The 18082-nt window shown below is 41.9% G+C and overlaps 2 long non-coding RNA genes across 12 annotated transcripts in view; one reads left to right on the forward strand and one right to left on the reverse strand.

The window, feature by feature from the left end:
* Positions 1 to 18082, forward strand: part of LOC310899701 — a 158142-nt gene that overhangs the window by 29022 nt on the left and 111038 nt on the right. The window lies entirely within an intron of this gene.
* Positions 5 to 4046, reverse strand: LOC310899703. The gene is made up of 3 exons (XR_014584569.1): positions 4014 to 4046; positions 2860 to 2912; positions 5 to 1673 (listed from the first exon to the last, which is right to left on the reverse strand). It is a non-coding gene; the product is annotated as an uncharacterized lncRNA (long non-coding RNA).

Genomic DNA, 18082 nt, shown 5'->3' on the forward strand with positions numbered 1-18082 from the left:
CTAGATACCATGGGAGTAATTGTATGACAACGTATTGCAGTCTACACTTCAGTTAGTGAAATCAAGAAGCAGTGCAGGAGAGTCATTCATTCAAATAAAGCTTGTAGAACAAGTCTCTTACGCTTTTCCTGCCCAAATGTTTTGCTTGAAGCTGTTTTTATGTATAAGTCTCAGTTGTGACCTTCATTAGGAAATAATGAATGATAGACTGGTAAATTCCAAATGCCAACCATATTTATTACCTTTTGCAATACTGCTTAAGTAAATTAAGTCAGTTAGAGCCCTAAAAGAGCACTTAATCCAGAGGTAGTTGTGTACAGAAATTGCACCATCTTTCATAGCAATCTTGGTTTGTGTTTGGCTGATCTATGAGCCACATTAGTCAAACTGAATCCAAAAGAGTTATGGCAGATGAGGTTGATGTCATTAAGTTAGAGTCTGGACCTGAAGAACATATATGCATGTATTTTTGTTCTTTGTGCATGATGCAATCCAAGATGTCTTTTTTATTTTTAATATGTGGAAGTCTGCCATAGTATCTTCATGTACTCTGTGCCATTTTTCAGTCCTCGATGATGATAAGAACTATGCAGGTCTCATTACTCACTGTGTAATACACATAGTATTTGTGGTATTCCTAGCATGTCTTAATTATTTTGTATCAACTTACTGTCATCTACCTACCAAAGCACTTAAGGGCCTGCATGATATAAAAACCAGTAGACGCTATTAACTAGTGTTAGTATTGGACCTATGTAAAACAAAAACTACAACAAAAAATTATTTTGTGCTGTGCAAAGATAGTTTTGAATAGCCAAGCAAATCCTTTTCTTTATAATCACTTGTCTTAGACACAAGAAATGAGATATATTTTTCAGTCTGGACACAAGTACTTAGTTGTTGAAGAGAAAAATGGAAGGAATTTACTCATTATTTGTACTATAAAGAGACAAATGGGAAATATATGAATCACATTTCTGCACTGATAGAAACTGCTATAGGACCTGGTTTGTCTTGTTAAAGAAACCTCTCAAGTTTATGTTGATCTCAAAGGTGCCTAGTTCCATATTTGATGTCAGTAAGTCTACTGGCATTTTACAAGCAAAGATGATCCCTACCAATTTCAGATAATGTGCTTAAATCTATGTTCCCAAAGAAAGTCTTGTTTTTTAATAGTAGTAATCCTTTAATTGACTGGGTGTGGAAACACCACAGGGCCTTTTCTGTGTTCCCTGGCAAGAGGCTTTCTGTGTATAATCTGTTGCAGATGTTTAAAAAAACCACCTCAATGATATATATAAAGTTCATTGTGTTTTTAATCTCTTTCTTTGAAAATTTGTAAAGCCATAATGTTCAATACATTTACTGACACAAATAATGATACAGTGATACTTTATGAAATGAGTATAGTAAGTATTTGAATAAATCAAAAAACTTAAAACAGAAGCTAGCATAAAGTGGTATCTGTTTGGAGAAACAGTGCTTTAGAACTGTATGTAAAGAAAATATAAATTTGAAAAGGGGTATAGGAGATAATGATATAGGCTTCTTTGTTTTTATTTACATTCACCACCTAAGAAAAAGTTTAGCTAAAGAGTAAAGCTGCAGTGTTTTTGTCTTTATGACAATAATATCCAGTCCTTTCACTGGGCTCTGAACTCGTTTCAGGTGTCCTGCAAGCAAATGTGACACATTAGTAAAATGAAAACATTTATTAATAATATTGTCGGTTATGTAATATTTTTGAGCACCTTAGAATTAAAATAGCGTAGGCATAACCAGCAACATTTTTTTGACGCACATCAGGTTGAACCAACAGATTGGTAAAGTTTTCCTAGCTATTAAGAGTTGGAAACTTCATATTCACTTAGGAAATCTTACTCAGTATCTGCCAAGTGTGTGGTCATATTACAGTACATAAAAATGCACTAAATTGTATGTTGAGAATAAAGTACACCAAATACCTTTAGAACTTTTTTGCAATATAAGATATGTACATATAGTGAAAGTATTCTTTCTTCATACTCCTGGAATTTTAAAGCTCATTTTACGTGACAATTGTTTACTTCAACTGGCATAGCAGGTTTGTTGTAGGATAGACTAGAGCTAATTTTAAAAGTGAAAGTGAGTACTTTAAACACAGAAAAGATTATTGGTAAAATAAAGCAATCTTTTAAAAAGACAAGCTACCATCATAATTTTGACTGTAGTTACTTTTGTAACTAAATTCCTGTATTGAATTGTAAAAAAGTAAAAATACTGGTTTCTCTTTCTTTCTGTTGGTCTTTTCAAATAAATTTTACATAAATAGGATATGGTAATTTCTGTAAATGTAAAGCAAGAAAAAGTATATATGTTCAAAAGCATCAAACTTTTGAAGCTGCTTACTTCTCTCCTTTTTCACTCACTTAGGTCTTTTTTCTTCCTAGCCTCAAAATTCTATGTAGTCATTTAATTTTTTGTTTGTCCCATTTTGAAGACTATTTGTTCATTTCCAAAGCAAGTAACAAATCAGAAAGTATAGCTTAAAATCAAACTTACTGTAGATTGCTGGCTGAGTTAAAGTCATTAAAACCACAGAATACCTTTTAAAAACTGTAATCTTTAACACAAAGAGTAATTTCTTCACAGTTATCTGTTGTGGTATTCAAAGATCTTTTTGTCAAATACTATATGTAATATAGAGAGAGATTTTATGGAATTAGAGATTAATTCGCTGTTTAACATTCCCTGTTTCAATGCACTTCTGCCAAGACATTTTAAGAGAGGAGAGAATACAATTTCATTTTCAGTTTTATATGCTATACTGTTGTCAGTAGGCAAGGCTTTTATACAGTAATAAATATGTGAAAGATGTACCTATTTCAGAAGTCATTGTTTCTATACGAATATACTGGATTTAGAGGTCTGATCTGGGAAAAAGATAAATTCTAATCATGCCAAAGAACAAGCAGGAAAATCCCTATGTGATTCTTTACACACAGTAATTCATTTAATTTCAAACAACTTTATTTCCTAACTATCACTGAAGTTGGTGTTAGCAAAGATTAACAGCTTAGAACGTGATGGAAGAAAAGATAAAATACAATTTATTGCACTATACCAGTATTCAGTGTTATAGTAAGCATGCAAAAGACATTGAGGGCTGTCTAGAATAGCACTCTGCTTCCAAAACAACTAAAAACTTTGACATGCAGTATGTTGAATCCTGCTTGCAGCTGTAGTAATGACTTTCTAATTCCTCTGAAAATGATTAAAGATACCACTAAACAAATTTCTCATGAAAAAAATGCCTAATTACAGTTTTATTAAAGCTAGCACTGCAAGTTCCCTGGTGACATCCAATAACATAACTGACAATGACTAGGAGTTCCATGCTATATTCTTTCCTGTTACATTTTTGAGAAGTTTGGTCACCTTGGAACATGAATGATGTAGAATTTAAGCAGAAGACTGGGATTATTATCATTTTTTTTTTGCTGCTTAGTGAACGTAAAATCTGTGGACGCCCTTATTCTGCTTCCTGAGCAGTAGAACGGTAATAATAACATTCTGGAATTATTTTTACAGTTGAAGTTTTTAAGAAGCTTTAAAGATTAAGCACAAAAAATTATTCATTGGATTGAAAACTAATCTGTGAGTAAAAAAGAGGAGTAAGACATGCCTGAGGGAGAACATGTTTGTGTCAGGGGTACACGATACAAACTGCTCTTTATGTACAGAGGTGGGGCATTGTTCTTGATGGTATTACAGAGAAGATCCAGGACTTACAACAGTGTTGTGGTTTAACCCGGCTGGCAGCTAAACACCACACAGCCGTTCGCTCACCCTCCCCCCTCCCTCTCTGGGATGGGGGAGAGAAACGGGAAAGTGAAGCCGGTGAGTTGAGATAAAGACAGTTTATTAAGACAGGAATATAATAATAACAATAATAATAATAATAGTGATAATGATAATAGTATTAATAATAATAATGTGTAAGAAAACAAGTGATGCACAATGCAATTGCTCACCACCCGCTGACCGATGCCCAGCCTATCCCCGAGCAGCCGGCCCCCCACCCCGGCTAGCCACCCCTATATATTGTTTAGCATGACGTCAGATGGTATGGAATACCCCTTTGGCCAGTTTGGGTCAGCTGTCCTGGGTCTGTCCCCTCCCAGCTCCTGCTGCACCCCCAGCCTGCTCGCTGGCAGGACAGAGCGAGAAGCCGAAAAGTCCTTGGCCTGGTGTAAACACTGCTCTGCAACAATTAAAACATCAGCATGTTATCAGCGCTCTTCTCATCCTAATCCAAAACATAGCACCCTACCAGCTACTATGAGGGAAAATTAACTCTGTCCTAACTGGAAACAGGACAGATATCCACCCCTTATTCCATTACCATTTATGTCATGCTCAGGTTACACTCTTTCCAATACATTCTAATTAATCACCATTTTCATCTATGATATATAGCAATTATGGTAGTGATGACATACAGTATTATATAATAATTAACATACTACAATTCAACTCATGGGCTATTCTCACCCAGTATCAAATCCCCTTGAGGTACACACCGGACTTCCCCATTCTTTTGCATTACCCACGAAGTGCATCCAGGTCCCTGAGCAAAAGCAATTCCACGAATGGGTTTGCCTTTTCCTGCGGCAGGAGTAGCCCAGACTGTTTTACCCAGCGTGTTTCTTACGTGCACTACAGGAACTTTATCCCCTTCTACAGTGCGTAACAGGTTTGATTGGGCAGGTCCAGCTCGGTTGGCAGATCCCCTGGTATTGACTAACCAGGTGGCCTTTGCCAAATGTGTATCCCAATTTTTGAATGTCCCAGCACCCATTGCTTTCAGTGTAGTCTTCAACAGTCCATTGTATCGTTCAACTTTTCCAGAGGCTGGTGCGTGATAGGGGATGTGATACACCCACTCAATACCATGTTCTTTGGCCCAAGTGTCTATAAGGTTGTTTCGGAAATGAGTCCCATTGTCTGACTCAATTCTCTCTGGGGTGCCATGTCGCCGTAGGACTTGCTTTTCAAGGCCCAGGATAGTGTTCCGGGAGGTGGCATGGGGCACAGGATATGTTTCCAGCCATCCGGTGGTTGCTTCCACCATTGTAAGTACGTGGCGCTTGCCATTGCGGGTTTGAGGGAGTGTGATGTAATCAATCTGCCAGGCCTCTCCATATTTATATTTCAGCCATCGTCCTCCATACCAAAGAGGTTTTGACCGTTTGGCTTGCTTGATTGCAGCACATGTTTCACAGTCATGAATAACCTGTGCTATAGTGTCCATGGTCAGGTCCACCCCTCGATCACGAGCCCATCTGTATGTTGCATCTCTACCTTGATGGCCTGAGGTGTCATGGGCCCATCGGGCTATAAATAATTCACCTTTATGTTGCCAGTCCAGGTCCACCTGAGCCACTTCAATCTTAGAAGCCTGATCCACCTGCTGGTTGTTTTGATGTTCTTCAGTAGCCCGATTCTTGGGCACATGAGCATCTACATGGCGTACCTTTACAACCAGGTTCTCTACCCAGGCAGCAATATCTTGCCACAATGCCGCAGCCCAGATGGGCTTGCCCCTACGCTGCCAGTTGTTCTGCTTCCATTGCTGTAACCACCCCCATAGGGCATTTGCTACCATCCATGAATCAGTATAGAGATAGAGAACTGGCCACTTTTCTCGTTCAGCAATATCTAAAGCCAGCTGAATGGCTTTTACTTCTGCAAACTGACTCGATTCACCTTCTCCCTCAGCAGCTTCTGCAACTCGTCGTGTAGGACTCCATACAGCAGCTTTCCATCTCCGATGCTTTCCCACAATACGACAGGACCCGTCAGTGAACAAGGCATATTTCTTCTCATTTTCCGGTAGTTTGTTGTACAGTGGGGCTTCTTCAGCACGAACCACCTCCTCCTCTGACGATATCCCAAAGTATTTGCCTTCTGGCCAGTCCATAATCACCTCCAAGATTCCTGGGCGACTGGGGTTTCCTATTCGAGCCCGCTGAGTAATCAGTGCAACCCACTTGCCCCATGTAGCATCAGTTGCATGATGTGTAGAGGGGACCCTTCCTTTGAACATCCAGCCTAGTACCGGCAGTCGGGGTGCCAGGAGGAGCTGCGCTTCAGTACCGACCACTTCCGAAGCAGATCGAACTCCTTCATATGCTGCCAATATCTCCTTTTCAGTTGGAGTATAGCGGGCTTCAGATCCTCTGTATCCCCGACTCCAAAACCCCAGGGGTCGACCTCGAGTTTCCCCAGGTTCTTTCTGCCAGAGGCTCCAGGTGGGACCATTCTCCCCGGCTGCGGTGTAGAGCACATTCTTTACATCTGGTCCTGTTCGGACTGGCCCGAGGGCTACTGCATGAACTATTTCCTGCTTAATTTGTTCAAAGGCTTGTCGTTGCTCAGGGCCCCATTCAAAAGCATTCTTCTTACGGGTTACTTGGTAGAGCGGGTTTACAATCAGACTGTAATTTGGAATATGCATTCTCCAAAACCCCACGACACCTAGGAAAGTTTGTGTTTCTTTTTTGCTAGTTGGTGGAGACATAGCTGTTATTTTGTTGATCACATCCATTGGGATTTGACGACGTCCATCTTGCCATTTTATTCCTAAAAACTGGATCTCTCGTGCAGGTCCTTTAACTTTATTCTGTTTTATGGCAAAACCGGCCTTCAGAAGGATTTGGACTATTTTCTTCCCTTTCTCGAAAACCTCTTCTGCAGTGTCACCCCACACAATGATGTCATCGATGTACTGCAGGTGTTCAGGAGCTTCTCCCTGCTCCAGCGCAGACTGGATCAGTCCATGGCAAATGGTAGGGCTGTGTTTCCACCCCTGGGGCAGCCGATTCCAAGTATATTGGACTCCCCTCCAAGTGAAAGCAAACTGTGGCCTGCACTGTGCTGCTAGAGGGATGGAGAAAAATGCATTAGCGATATCAATTGTGGCATACCACTTGGCTGCCTTTGATTCCAGTTCATACTGGAGTTCTAGCATGTCCGGCACTGCAGCACTCAGTGGTGGCGTGACTTCGTTCAGGCCACGATAGTCCACTGTTAGTCTCCACTCACCATTAGACTTTCGCACTGGCCATATGGGACTATTAAAAGGTGAATGAGTCTTGCTGATCACTCCTTGGCTCTCCAGTTGACGAATTAGCTTATGGATGGGACTCAGGGAGTCTCGGTTGGTGCGATATTGCCGCCGGTGCACAGTTGTGGTAGCGATCGGCACTTGCTGTTCTTCAACCCTCAGCAACCCCACAACAGAAGGGTCCTCTGAGAGACCAGGCAAGGTAGACAACTGTTTAATGTCCTCTGTCTCCAAAGCAGCTATGCCAAAAGCCCAGCGGAACCCTTTTGGGTCCTTGAAATATCCTCTTCTAAGATAGTCTATGCCAAGGATGCACGGAGCATCTGGGCCAGTCACAATACGGTGCTTTTGCCACTCATTACCGGTTAGACTCACTTCAGCCTCCAATACAGTTAACTGCTGGGATCCCCCCGTCACACCATAAATACAGATGGGCTCTGGCCCTTTATAGCTTGATGGCATTAGAGTACATTGTGCACCGGTGTCTACCAAAGCCTTATACTTCTGTGCGTCTGACGTGCCAGGCCATCGAATCCACACAGTCCAATAAACTCGATTGTCCCTTTCCTCCCCCTGGCTGGAGGCAGGGCCCCTCTAGTCCTGGTCAGAATCTTCATTTCTGTGTTTAAAGGACTGCCTGCTGGAAGTTGGAGCAGCAAACTTTTCAGAGAACTCCTTTTTCCCAATTGTTTTCCTTTGCAATTCACGTACCCGTGCCTCTAGGGTCGCAGTAGATTTTCCATCCCATTTTCTCATGTCCTCTCCATGGTCACGTAGGTAAAACCACAGGGTGGCGCGGTGTGTGTGCCCACCATATTGTCTTCCTTGCATAGATGAACGTTTACCCCTAATAGCTGAGACACTGGTTTGTACAGGTGGGGAGGAAAATAATCTCTCTTCAAGTTGGTGGATCTTTTCAGAAAGTTTCTCCAAAGTATTCTCTTTTAGCTGGTGGACACTGGTTCGTTCAGGTGGAGGGGAAGATAAATTCTCTTTAAGTTGGTGGACCTCTTCAGAGAGTTTCTCCACAGCTGAGACACAGGCCTGTAGGGAAGAGGAGAGATTTCCTTCGTACTGCCGGAGTATTTTAGTCACTTCATTCACTGTGGGATTCTCCTCCGCTTTCCAGGCTAGTATTGCCAATGAGCTGGCATATGATGATGGTGCACTCTGTACAAACTTCCGCCACATAGGTGGTGTACACCGGACTGCATCTGGATCTGCGGATGTTTGTGCGTCGTCTAGGGCCTTATAAATTACTTCCCGTACGGCCAATTCCCTCAGGTACTGAATTCCCTTCTCCATGGTGGTCCATTTGCTTGGTAGACATACAAGTTCTTCCTTGAAGGGATACCTTTCCTTCACAGCTGACAGGAGACGCCTCCAGAGACTGCGAGATCGTGCTCCATCTCCAATTGCTTTGTCAATGCATGCGTTCCTAGCAAGGGATCCCAGCCGCCTGGCTTCCTTGCCCTCTAATTCCACATAATTGGCTCCCGTGTCCCAGCACCGGAGCAGCCAGGTGACAAGCTGCTCGCCTATACAGTGACCAAAATCTTTTCGCACATCTCGTAGCTCACGCTGGTATAGAGTCCGGGTAGTTACTGTTGATTTTTTGACATCCTCATCCTCATCTTCAGTCTCCTGCACCTTTGGTGGCTGGTGTAGAGTCCGGGTAGTTACTGTTGATTTTTCGACATCCTCATCTTCAGTCTCCTGCACCTTTGATGGCCCAGCCTCGTCTTCACTATGCCCAGACTTAGCAGAAGACTGTCTGCGTTCTAAACGACCTGAGCCTCTATACCATTTTTTCACCTTGTCTACAGGGGCAACTTGCACTGCTACAGCTCGTTTCTCTGACCCAGACACAGGGTCTGCCACAGGGGTTGGAATACCCTCTGCGGGGTCAACTTGCACTGCTACAGCTCGTTTCTCTGACCCAGCCACAGGAGTGGGAGCAGCTGCAGGAGCTGGAGTGGCTGCGGGAGCTGGAGCTGGAGCGGCTGCAGGAGCTGGAGCTGGAGCAGCTGCAGGGGCTGGAGCGGCTGCAGGAGCTGGAGCGGCTGCAGGAGCTGGAGCTGGAGCGGCTGCAGGAGCTGGAACTGGAGCGGCTGCAGGAGCTGGAGCTGGAGTAGCTGCAGGAGCTGGAGCGGCTGCAGGAGCTGGAACTGGAGCGGCTGCAGGAGCTGGAGCTGGAGTGGCTGCAGGAGCTGGAGCTGGAGTGGCTGCAGGAGCTGGAGTGGCTGCAGGAGCTGGAGCTGGAGTGGCTGCAGGAGCTGGAGTGGCTGCAGGAGCTGGAACTGGAGCGGCTGCAGGAGCTGGAGCGGCTGCAGGAGCTGGAGCTGGAGCGGCTGCAGGAGCTGGAGCTGGAGCGGCTGCAGGAGCTGGAGCTGGAGTGGCTGCAGGAGCTGGAGTGGCTGCAGGAGCTGGAACTAGAGCGGCTGCAGGAGCTGGAGCGGCTGCAGGAGCTGGAGCTGGAGCGGCTGCAGGAGCTGGAGCTGGAGCGGCTGCAGGAGCTGGAGCTGGAGTAGCTGCAGGAGCTGGAGCGGCTGCAGGAGCTGGAACTGGAGTGGCTGCAGGAGCTGGAGCGGCTGCAGGAGCTGGAACTGGAGTGGCTGCAGGAGCTGGAGCTGGAGTGGCTGCAGGAGCTGGAGCGGCTGCAGGAGCTAGGTTGCTAGTAGCATCAATTGCAGCTCGATAGGCACAAGCCAGACCCCAGCACGCTACAGTGATTTGTGTCACTTTGGAACTGCCAGAGTCATGACACCTTTTTTTCAAGCATTCTGCCAGCTTTTTAGGATTTTGCAGTTGTTCAGGGGTGAATGTCCAAAACACTGGAGGTGACCACTGCTCTAGAAACCTGCCCATATCCTCCCACACTCCCTGCCACTCGCAACTATCCCGCCTCAAGACAGATCTCCGGATGAGATTCCTAAGTAGTTGTTTAACCCTCAACAAAACCTGAAGCGCATTCAGGAGACATAACAACAAGAGCAGGCTGGTCTGAGTATCCCAAGGATATTCAACATCTCGGAGAACCACCGTAACTAGCTCGGGGGATAAGAGGGTGGTGGTGAAGGAGAAAGGGAGAGTGAACAGGTAGGGAAACATGTCTTCCCCTGTCCCCTTCACAGATTGGCTCCCTAACGAAAACAGGCAATAGGTGTAATTGCTAATAGTTTCCGAGATATGGGTTCCAAAGTATAGAGTCGACGTCAGTGCTGAGTACAAATACCAGGTTAGAGTCGTGACCAGATATTTCATCATTTCATAAGCCATTGTTACACCGCACAGTACCATAATAATCTTAAACCAGGGCCTGGAAAGGATAAACAGTGCAACAGGGAGCACATACAGAGAGTAACACACCATAAAACTCAATTTGGAATACAGGTACAGCAGACTGGAGATTAAGGCAATCAACATCGTGACTAGCAACTATTAAGCAGGTCCAATACTTATACCAATTTTAGTTTAACACACTCTGGTCAAATCTGTCGATATCTCAACCCTTCGTGCCCCACGTTGGGTGCCAAAAGGGCTGTTGTGGTTTAACCCGGCTGGCAGCTAAACACCACACAGCCGTTTGCTCACCCTCCCCCCTCGCTCTCTGGGATGGGGGAGAGAAACGGGAAAGTGAAGCCGGTGAGTTGAGATAAAGACAGTTTATTAAGACAGGAATATAATAATAACAATAATAATAATAATAGTGATAATGATAATAGTATTAATAATAATAATGTGTAAGAAAACAAGTGATGCACAATGCAATTGCTCACCACCCGCTGACCGATGCCCAGCCTATCCCCGAGCAGCCGGCCCCCCACCCCGGCCAGCCACCCCTATATATTGTTTAGCATGACGCCAGATGGTATGGAATACCCCTTTGGCCAGTTTGGGTCAGCTGTCCTGGGTCTGTCCCCTCCCAGCTCCTGCTGCACCCCCAGCCTGCCCGCTGGCAGGACAGAGCGAGAAGCCGAAAAGTCCTTGGCCTGGTGTAAACACTGCTCTGCAACAATTAAAACATCAGCATGTTATCAGCGCTCTTCTCATCCTAATCCAAAACATAGCACCCTACCAGCTACTATGAGGGAAAATTAACTCTGTCCTAACTGGAACCAGGACATTTTGTCAGGGGTACACGATACAAACTGCTCTTTATGTACAGAGGTGGGGCATTGTTCTTGATGGTATTACAGAGAAGATCCAGGACTTACAACAGTTACAAGTGGACTGATATGGCATTTAGGGCCAGAGGGAAATGAAATCCAGGGTAGTACTTGTATTTCGTTTTTATTTTTTTAGTGTCTGCCACAGAAGAAAAACAAAGTGGATCTTGAACTTTTGCCTCTTCTATTCCCCCGTCTTCTGTCTGTCTCATAGGGATTTATCTGAACTGAATATACAACTCCTAAGATTTTGGGCAGAGCATTTCCAAATTCCCAGGTCTTTCTTATAACCTGAGAGTGGTTGTTCATGAGTATGCTGTCCAGGTACTGACAGGCTTTAATTGCCCTAACCAGTGTGTACTATCTTTCTCTGTAATCTGCTGCAACCTCTTTTCCCTGTCCCAGGGGTTTATATGCCTGTGTTTGAAGTTAGCTCTGGTGTGGCATAGCTGTATAACCTCTCACCAGGCTGCTTGGAAACAGTTAAGTTGTGAGAAGGCTCTGGGAAGCCTCATCTGGGGCCTCCACCCTTACACCTTTACCACAGCCTCAGGAGCTGCATTTAAACCCAGGCCTTTGGCTTCCTGGCTTCATCCGGCACCTGCCTCATAACTACAATCTTGTCTGGCAGTCACTGGACCTGCTTTGCAATTCTTGTTTGAGCAGTGGGGTCTGTGTCCCTTGTTGGAGAGGTTGCTGCCCTGCCTGCCACGCTATCATTTTCAACTCCCAGCTTGCCTTCCCTTATGGAGCAAAGACAACTGGAAGTGTTCTAAGATCGTCAGCCATTGTTTATTTTGGAGCTGAGAAAATACTAGAAATATTTCTGAGTGCTTAAACTACCTTGTTCAGTTAGGTAGGATACTAGTTTGACTATCGTTCTATACTCTGCTTTGGTAGGGTAATAAAACTCAAAATACTATACTTATTTCTGATTGTGGAGGAAGAGACAGTCATCTCCTGCATAAACAAACAGACAAATATACAAATAATTACATCTGCCTGGATGCTTCTGTAATTTAAGTTGAAGACAATCTGAAATACAGATAGACGTAGAAATGAATAAAGTCAAAATTATTTTCTATCAGAAGTTATAAAGAAAAAAATAATTCGATGTGCATCAAGAGCAGCCATTCTATGCTGCCTTAGTGCAACGATTTCAGAAGTCTAGGCAAACGGGGACCTTCTAGTTTTGATTTCTCATTCCTACCAAGTGTGTTGTTTTTTTCCATATAAATCAGCATTTTAATTAAATTGTTAAGGTAAATCTGTCTTATATAAGCATAGCTGACGTAATAGAGATGCATATCTTACGCATGTATTTTCAGATTAATCATAAATTTATTTTCTGAAAGTTGGAATTCTACGTGTTGAAACATGAACTTTTGAGTGCCAGAAAAATGAATTTTTGAACTATGCTGCTGTTTGTAGCTGTTAGAGAAGCGAAGTTGCAATGTAGACAAATGCTTGTTTATGAAGGTACTACATACTGCTTTGAAAAAATGCCTGTATGCATTTCAAATTGTGAGATATTTCTGTGCTTGGTACTATGGTTCTACTTAAAAATACTTAGTTCCTTTGGTCATGTTTTATTATTAAACACTGAAAACTGTAAGAACTAGCTATACTAATAGTAAAATTAATTTTCTTTTACCAGATGTTTGACTTTGCTCTGTGTAATCTTAAAACGGAACAATGTGGTAGCATAGATTCACTTCACAAGATACACCAGATGTACAGCAGAGTCTAGTTTAGCTATTGTATTGACGTTTCTCAGTCTCAGGAAAAGAGAATGCCTATGCTTAACATAAGAAGGCTGTATCTTATTTCACCTCTCTAAACAAAGCATTATTTGTCCTCTTTCCATTTTTTTTTGCTTTAGTTTTGATTTTTCTCGTTAATGATTCAAACTCCACTTTGACATTTGGTCAGTCAAAAAAGAGAATCTCCTTTTTCATTTTTCACAGAAGTTTCTCTTCACCTCTAGTTTAGTGAAGCCTCGCTTCTCTAGAGTCTCAATAACTGTCCCTACTCCCATCAGCACTGCGTATCTTCCCTCTTTTTACCACCTCCATGCTCTCAGTATGTGATGGTGGTTGTGTTTTTTTTTTTTTTTTCTGTTGCTCAGCCCCTTCTGCTGACTCGGTCTAATGCTTTCAGGGTTATCTCTTGTGTCTGTGACTTCTTGACTTACTGCTCTGCTAGGCCTTCAGCTCTAGGTTTCTTCCCAGCTTCCTGTCCGGGTAAGGCTCCCACTTCACATGAATACACAGCTTTGTGCCAACCTCTGTGTTCCTTTATCATCTATTTGCCACATTTCACTCCTACCCCTGGCTTGAGTCACAAAACTACATTGTCTTTCGCACACTGTAGATAGGCATGGTCAAGGGATATCATCTTCTTTTCTGCCTGTGGTTTTATTCTGCTCCCCAACAAACAGCTCACAGAGATCAGTCAGGTATGGAAGCAGAAAACTGAGTGAAAAAAATCAGTTTTCTGCTTCCATACCTGACTGATCTCTCTCCTGCCTGGCCTCTCCTGTTCCCTTCGTTCCATCTTAACTCTTCATCTGTCTCTATTTCCATCTGTCTTCCTATCATTAGGCACGTATTCTTGCTACTAGTTACTTGTCCATTGCCAACCAGTCTCCCTTATTTCTTACAGTTCTAAATAATTTCTGACCATATACAACTGCCCTTTTTCTTTCCTCCTTTTGTTGATCATGTTGACTTCAATTACTGAGTTGAAGGGTCAGACATTTGAAACCAGTGTGAAACATCATTTTTGGTTAGCATATTGTTCATGGAACATGTATGACCTGGATTGTGTTCTCTTTCAGTCAATGGTAAATTATCTGCTGCTGTGCATAGGAGCAATTGTATACGTTGTATCACCTGGGTGCATGTACTTTATCATGCACTGTTCAGCTGTGAGACTTCCTTTGTGTTAAACATAGACAAGCGAGACTTGGTTTGCAGTCCTAGATCTTGAGAAACACGCATCTGCACAGATGTTTTATAACTTTTAACTGTTCTATCATTTATATTCTGTAAATGTTTTCCAAGATGTGAATCCATCACCTTAAAGATATTAATAGATTACATAATAGGTATTGCTGTGCATTCTTGACATTCTGAAAAGGCATGTATAACCAGTAAAACTGCTACATGTTGCTCTAAATGTTAAGGCAAAATTTATAATTCTGACTGTAAGTTTACATTAAGTTTGAAATACTTCAGAAGTGGCAGCAAGTGAAGCTGTTCTGTGAACACCTACAAAAACCCTCGATTTGATCCTGTGCTCTCAGGTTATAATTATCATCATGCATGCCATGGAATAAAAGCAGCAGATAGCTGATATGTTGTTGCTTATTGGCATGCATATACCTCTTGCAGTGCTTTTGTGACTCATGACCTTGTGCTAGGATAAGTTCCCATTGGACCATTCCTTTCCTTTTCATAAATGGGTGTTCATCCAGATTTTATTTTAGAAAATTGACTTTTTTAAAGGTCCTGTATCAATGTGGCATGTTGATTTCAGATCACAATTTTCAAGTGGAAGTACCTTATCTGCCAGCTCTGCAAACTTGTTCTGGTTACTTGCAGTTAAGTTGAGCAAGCTTCAGTTGTACAGCTACATCAGACGGAACGCAGGTACCATTTGCAGAAATTGCTTCACATTGCTTGCAGGGTTTGGATACTAATGAACAGTTCTGTTAATGATACATGAGACAAAGGAGCCATGTAAATGGATAAGATTAACTGCATGCACTGCAGAAGTTTATGATAGAAAAGTACAACTTTCATAGAAACACTTCTCTGACAACATTTCCATTTCTGTCTCATTAGTTTTATTATTATATTATATATTTATTATATATATATTATATATTTTATATATATTATATATACAACAAGTTTTCCATTTTAAATTATGCCTGACAGAGAATGAACAGGAGTAGGAAGAACCCTACAAAGGGAAAGAACAGGGGAAAGGCGGAGCAGGGATACAAGTATTCCCTAGCAGATGGGGTTTTGTACACATGACGTGAGTCAATACCAACAGGGGCCTTAATTCTCTTGAATCCCTCCACTACTGGTAATTCCATGCCTGAAGTGTGTGGGCAGCAGCATGTTAAGAAAACATTTCCTTTTGAAGAAAAGGAGAGAAAAATCTACTGTGTTTTACTCAGAGCCACATTAAAAGAAGGACAGTTTGTTTCCTCGTGACATTACTGGTCACTAAGAGCATTATGTTTAGCATATGCTAAATCATTTGTTTTCTGTGTGTCATGGCTCCAGAGCATGGGAAATAATATTAAGACTGATATTACAGTCTTAACATATGAGGTAGGTTTCTGATTACTAGCTGAAGTGGCCCAATTTCTACTAGCCTGAAGCATCAATTCATGGTCTGAAAATACTTAGGAAAACCAGGATCACAGCTAATTTTTCTCACAGGTTTGTAATATGTGTAGCTTTTTTGCTGGTATTTCATTAGATCAATGTATTTCGGGAGAAGCTTTTGTGCCTTATGTATGCTGTGCCATATGGGATCCCAGCTATTCTGATTTTAGAAAATGCACCAAAGTCTTGCATGTCAACAGACTCTGTATATAGTTGTAAACGGTATAACAGACACATCTCTCTTGTTTACCTATGCTCAGAAATTTAATATAACACTTCCCAAAACATTTCTGGACTGTTGGAGAATTATAATGCCCATTTGAAACATCAGTGATGTTTCAAATATGCCTCCTGTTTACATCACAACCAGTTAGAGAAGTATCCCTGTATGTCAGCCGTGCTTTTCTCCAAACAGGATAATCTGTTTTGTATCTGGTATTCTTATTAACACTGTAGGCAACAAACCTTGCAGATGGGGCAGGGAACAGGAATAGGACTGATGTTCTGATCCTTACTCTGATGGTGTTTTATGTAACCTTGGGAAAATGACTTAAGCTGTTTGGCCTACTGGCTTCTTATATTGTGAAATCAGAACCACTTTGTATTGTTTTGTCATTTTTTGGTGGGGAAAAAAAGCCACGTGTCTTTATTTAGAACATGCTGTGATGAAGAGCTACCATTGTTCTGAAATTATTAATGCTCTTGTAGAAAAATTCAACTGCATCTTTCAAACTTTAAAATAAAGTGAGCCCTGATTATGATAAGGGAAGAAATAAGGAAATCTTGATGATATTCTTTCTTTCTCTCTAGTTCCTATCATAATTAACAACATTTATGGTGATCCTCAGCCTGCTTTAATGGTCAGTATCACTGAGCTCTATAAACTGGCAGAGAGGGGGGAAAAAAAACCACCAGAGTCCAATAACCTTTTTAACAGTCCTTCTCAAACAGCAATGCTTTCCCACAGAAATTTGCAGAGAGCAGAGAATTACTTTAGACTAGTTAGTATTTACACTGCATTTCAAGGCTTTGAGATTTTTCACCTAGATGATATCTCTTCGTAGCTCATTAAGCTCTGGAACCAAAATGAAAGATTCCAAAGGAGTGTCTATGAAGAAAACACTTGTTTCTTGCTGTGGTGGTATGGTGCATTTAGTGCTGTGCGGTTATCTTGAATGATAACAAATTTGGCAGCAAGAAGAAAACATTTTTGTGGAGATAATGGAGTGTTGTGGTTTTTTTTATTTTTTTATTTTTTTTTAGCATGAACTCATGTCACCCTTCTTTTTGTAGGTTATTGTCTGTTGATGAATTTTAAAGAAGCCCTTAAGGTAAAGAAGCCCTTAAGGATTTGGCACAGAATAAAAGCATTGTGCTAGTTTCTCAAGTCAAAATATCCCTTCACCTTACTGCACACCCAACCCTGGTTTGTGTTGCTTGTTTTTCCTCTCAGCTGGACTGAAGAAGGAACTTGCATAAAGAAGAGTGAACTTGATATCATTAGTATCATTCTGAGTCACTTTTTTCCGACATTCTGATTTAATATATGACTCTCTCCACCTATTAAAGGTAACTAATATTTTGTAGTAATTGTTACAAGTTACATATAGCTTAAATGGCTATTCAGCACTGTAGTATCCCATCCAGACTGATTTTCAGAAGTAATTGCTTTGTCCTAGTGGAATTAGACATAACTAGGATGAGTAGGATGCAGGTTTGATGTAGCGGCTAGTTTCAGTCAAGCAGTGCTCTAGTTTTCTTGTAAATGTGACAATGTTCTGCCTCTTCTCTATGTAACATGTTTAATAAGTACATAATCTGTATCAAGAGCATATAGTTATTTGAAAATCAATATTTGATTTATATTATTAAATTTTAAGAGTTTTTTAAATCTGTTTTAACTCCTCATACAGCAAAGGCTTGCCCTTCCTGCAAGTACCTAAGGCCTGCCTAATTTGCTTTTCCACAGCTGGTAGCTTTACTGTCACTAATTACACTTATATTTTGTCAGGAAAACCTAGTATAAGAGGTATTCATAGAATCATAGAATATCCCGAGTTGGAGAGGACCCACAAGGATCATCTAGTCCAACTCTTGGCACTGCACAGGTCTGCCCAAAGATTCACTAGCCATTTAACAACCACTAAAAAAAATCACTAGCCATTTAACAACCATATTAACTGTAGTTTTGGCAGTGGTGTCAATACATTCTCATGTTTTTATCATATATTAAATCCTTGATAGCTAGCTCCTTTGATAGTTCTGGCATAGGGTATTATGTGATAGAGAGGGGTAAGAACACCTAGAGCAAGAGGGATGAGTGGAATTGCTGCTTTGGGCAGATACCTCTCACTGTATGTTCTAGCATTATTACCAAAGACTTTACTTGGGGTTTTTAT

The sequence above is a fragment of the Anser anser genome, assembly GCF_964211835.1.
Source record: "Anser anser genome assembly, chromosome: 5".
Taxonomy (NCBI): Eukaryota; Metazoa; Chordata; class Aves; order Anseriformes; family Anatidae; genus Anser; species Anser anser.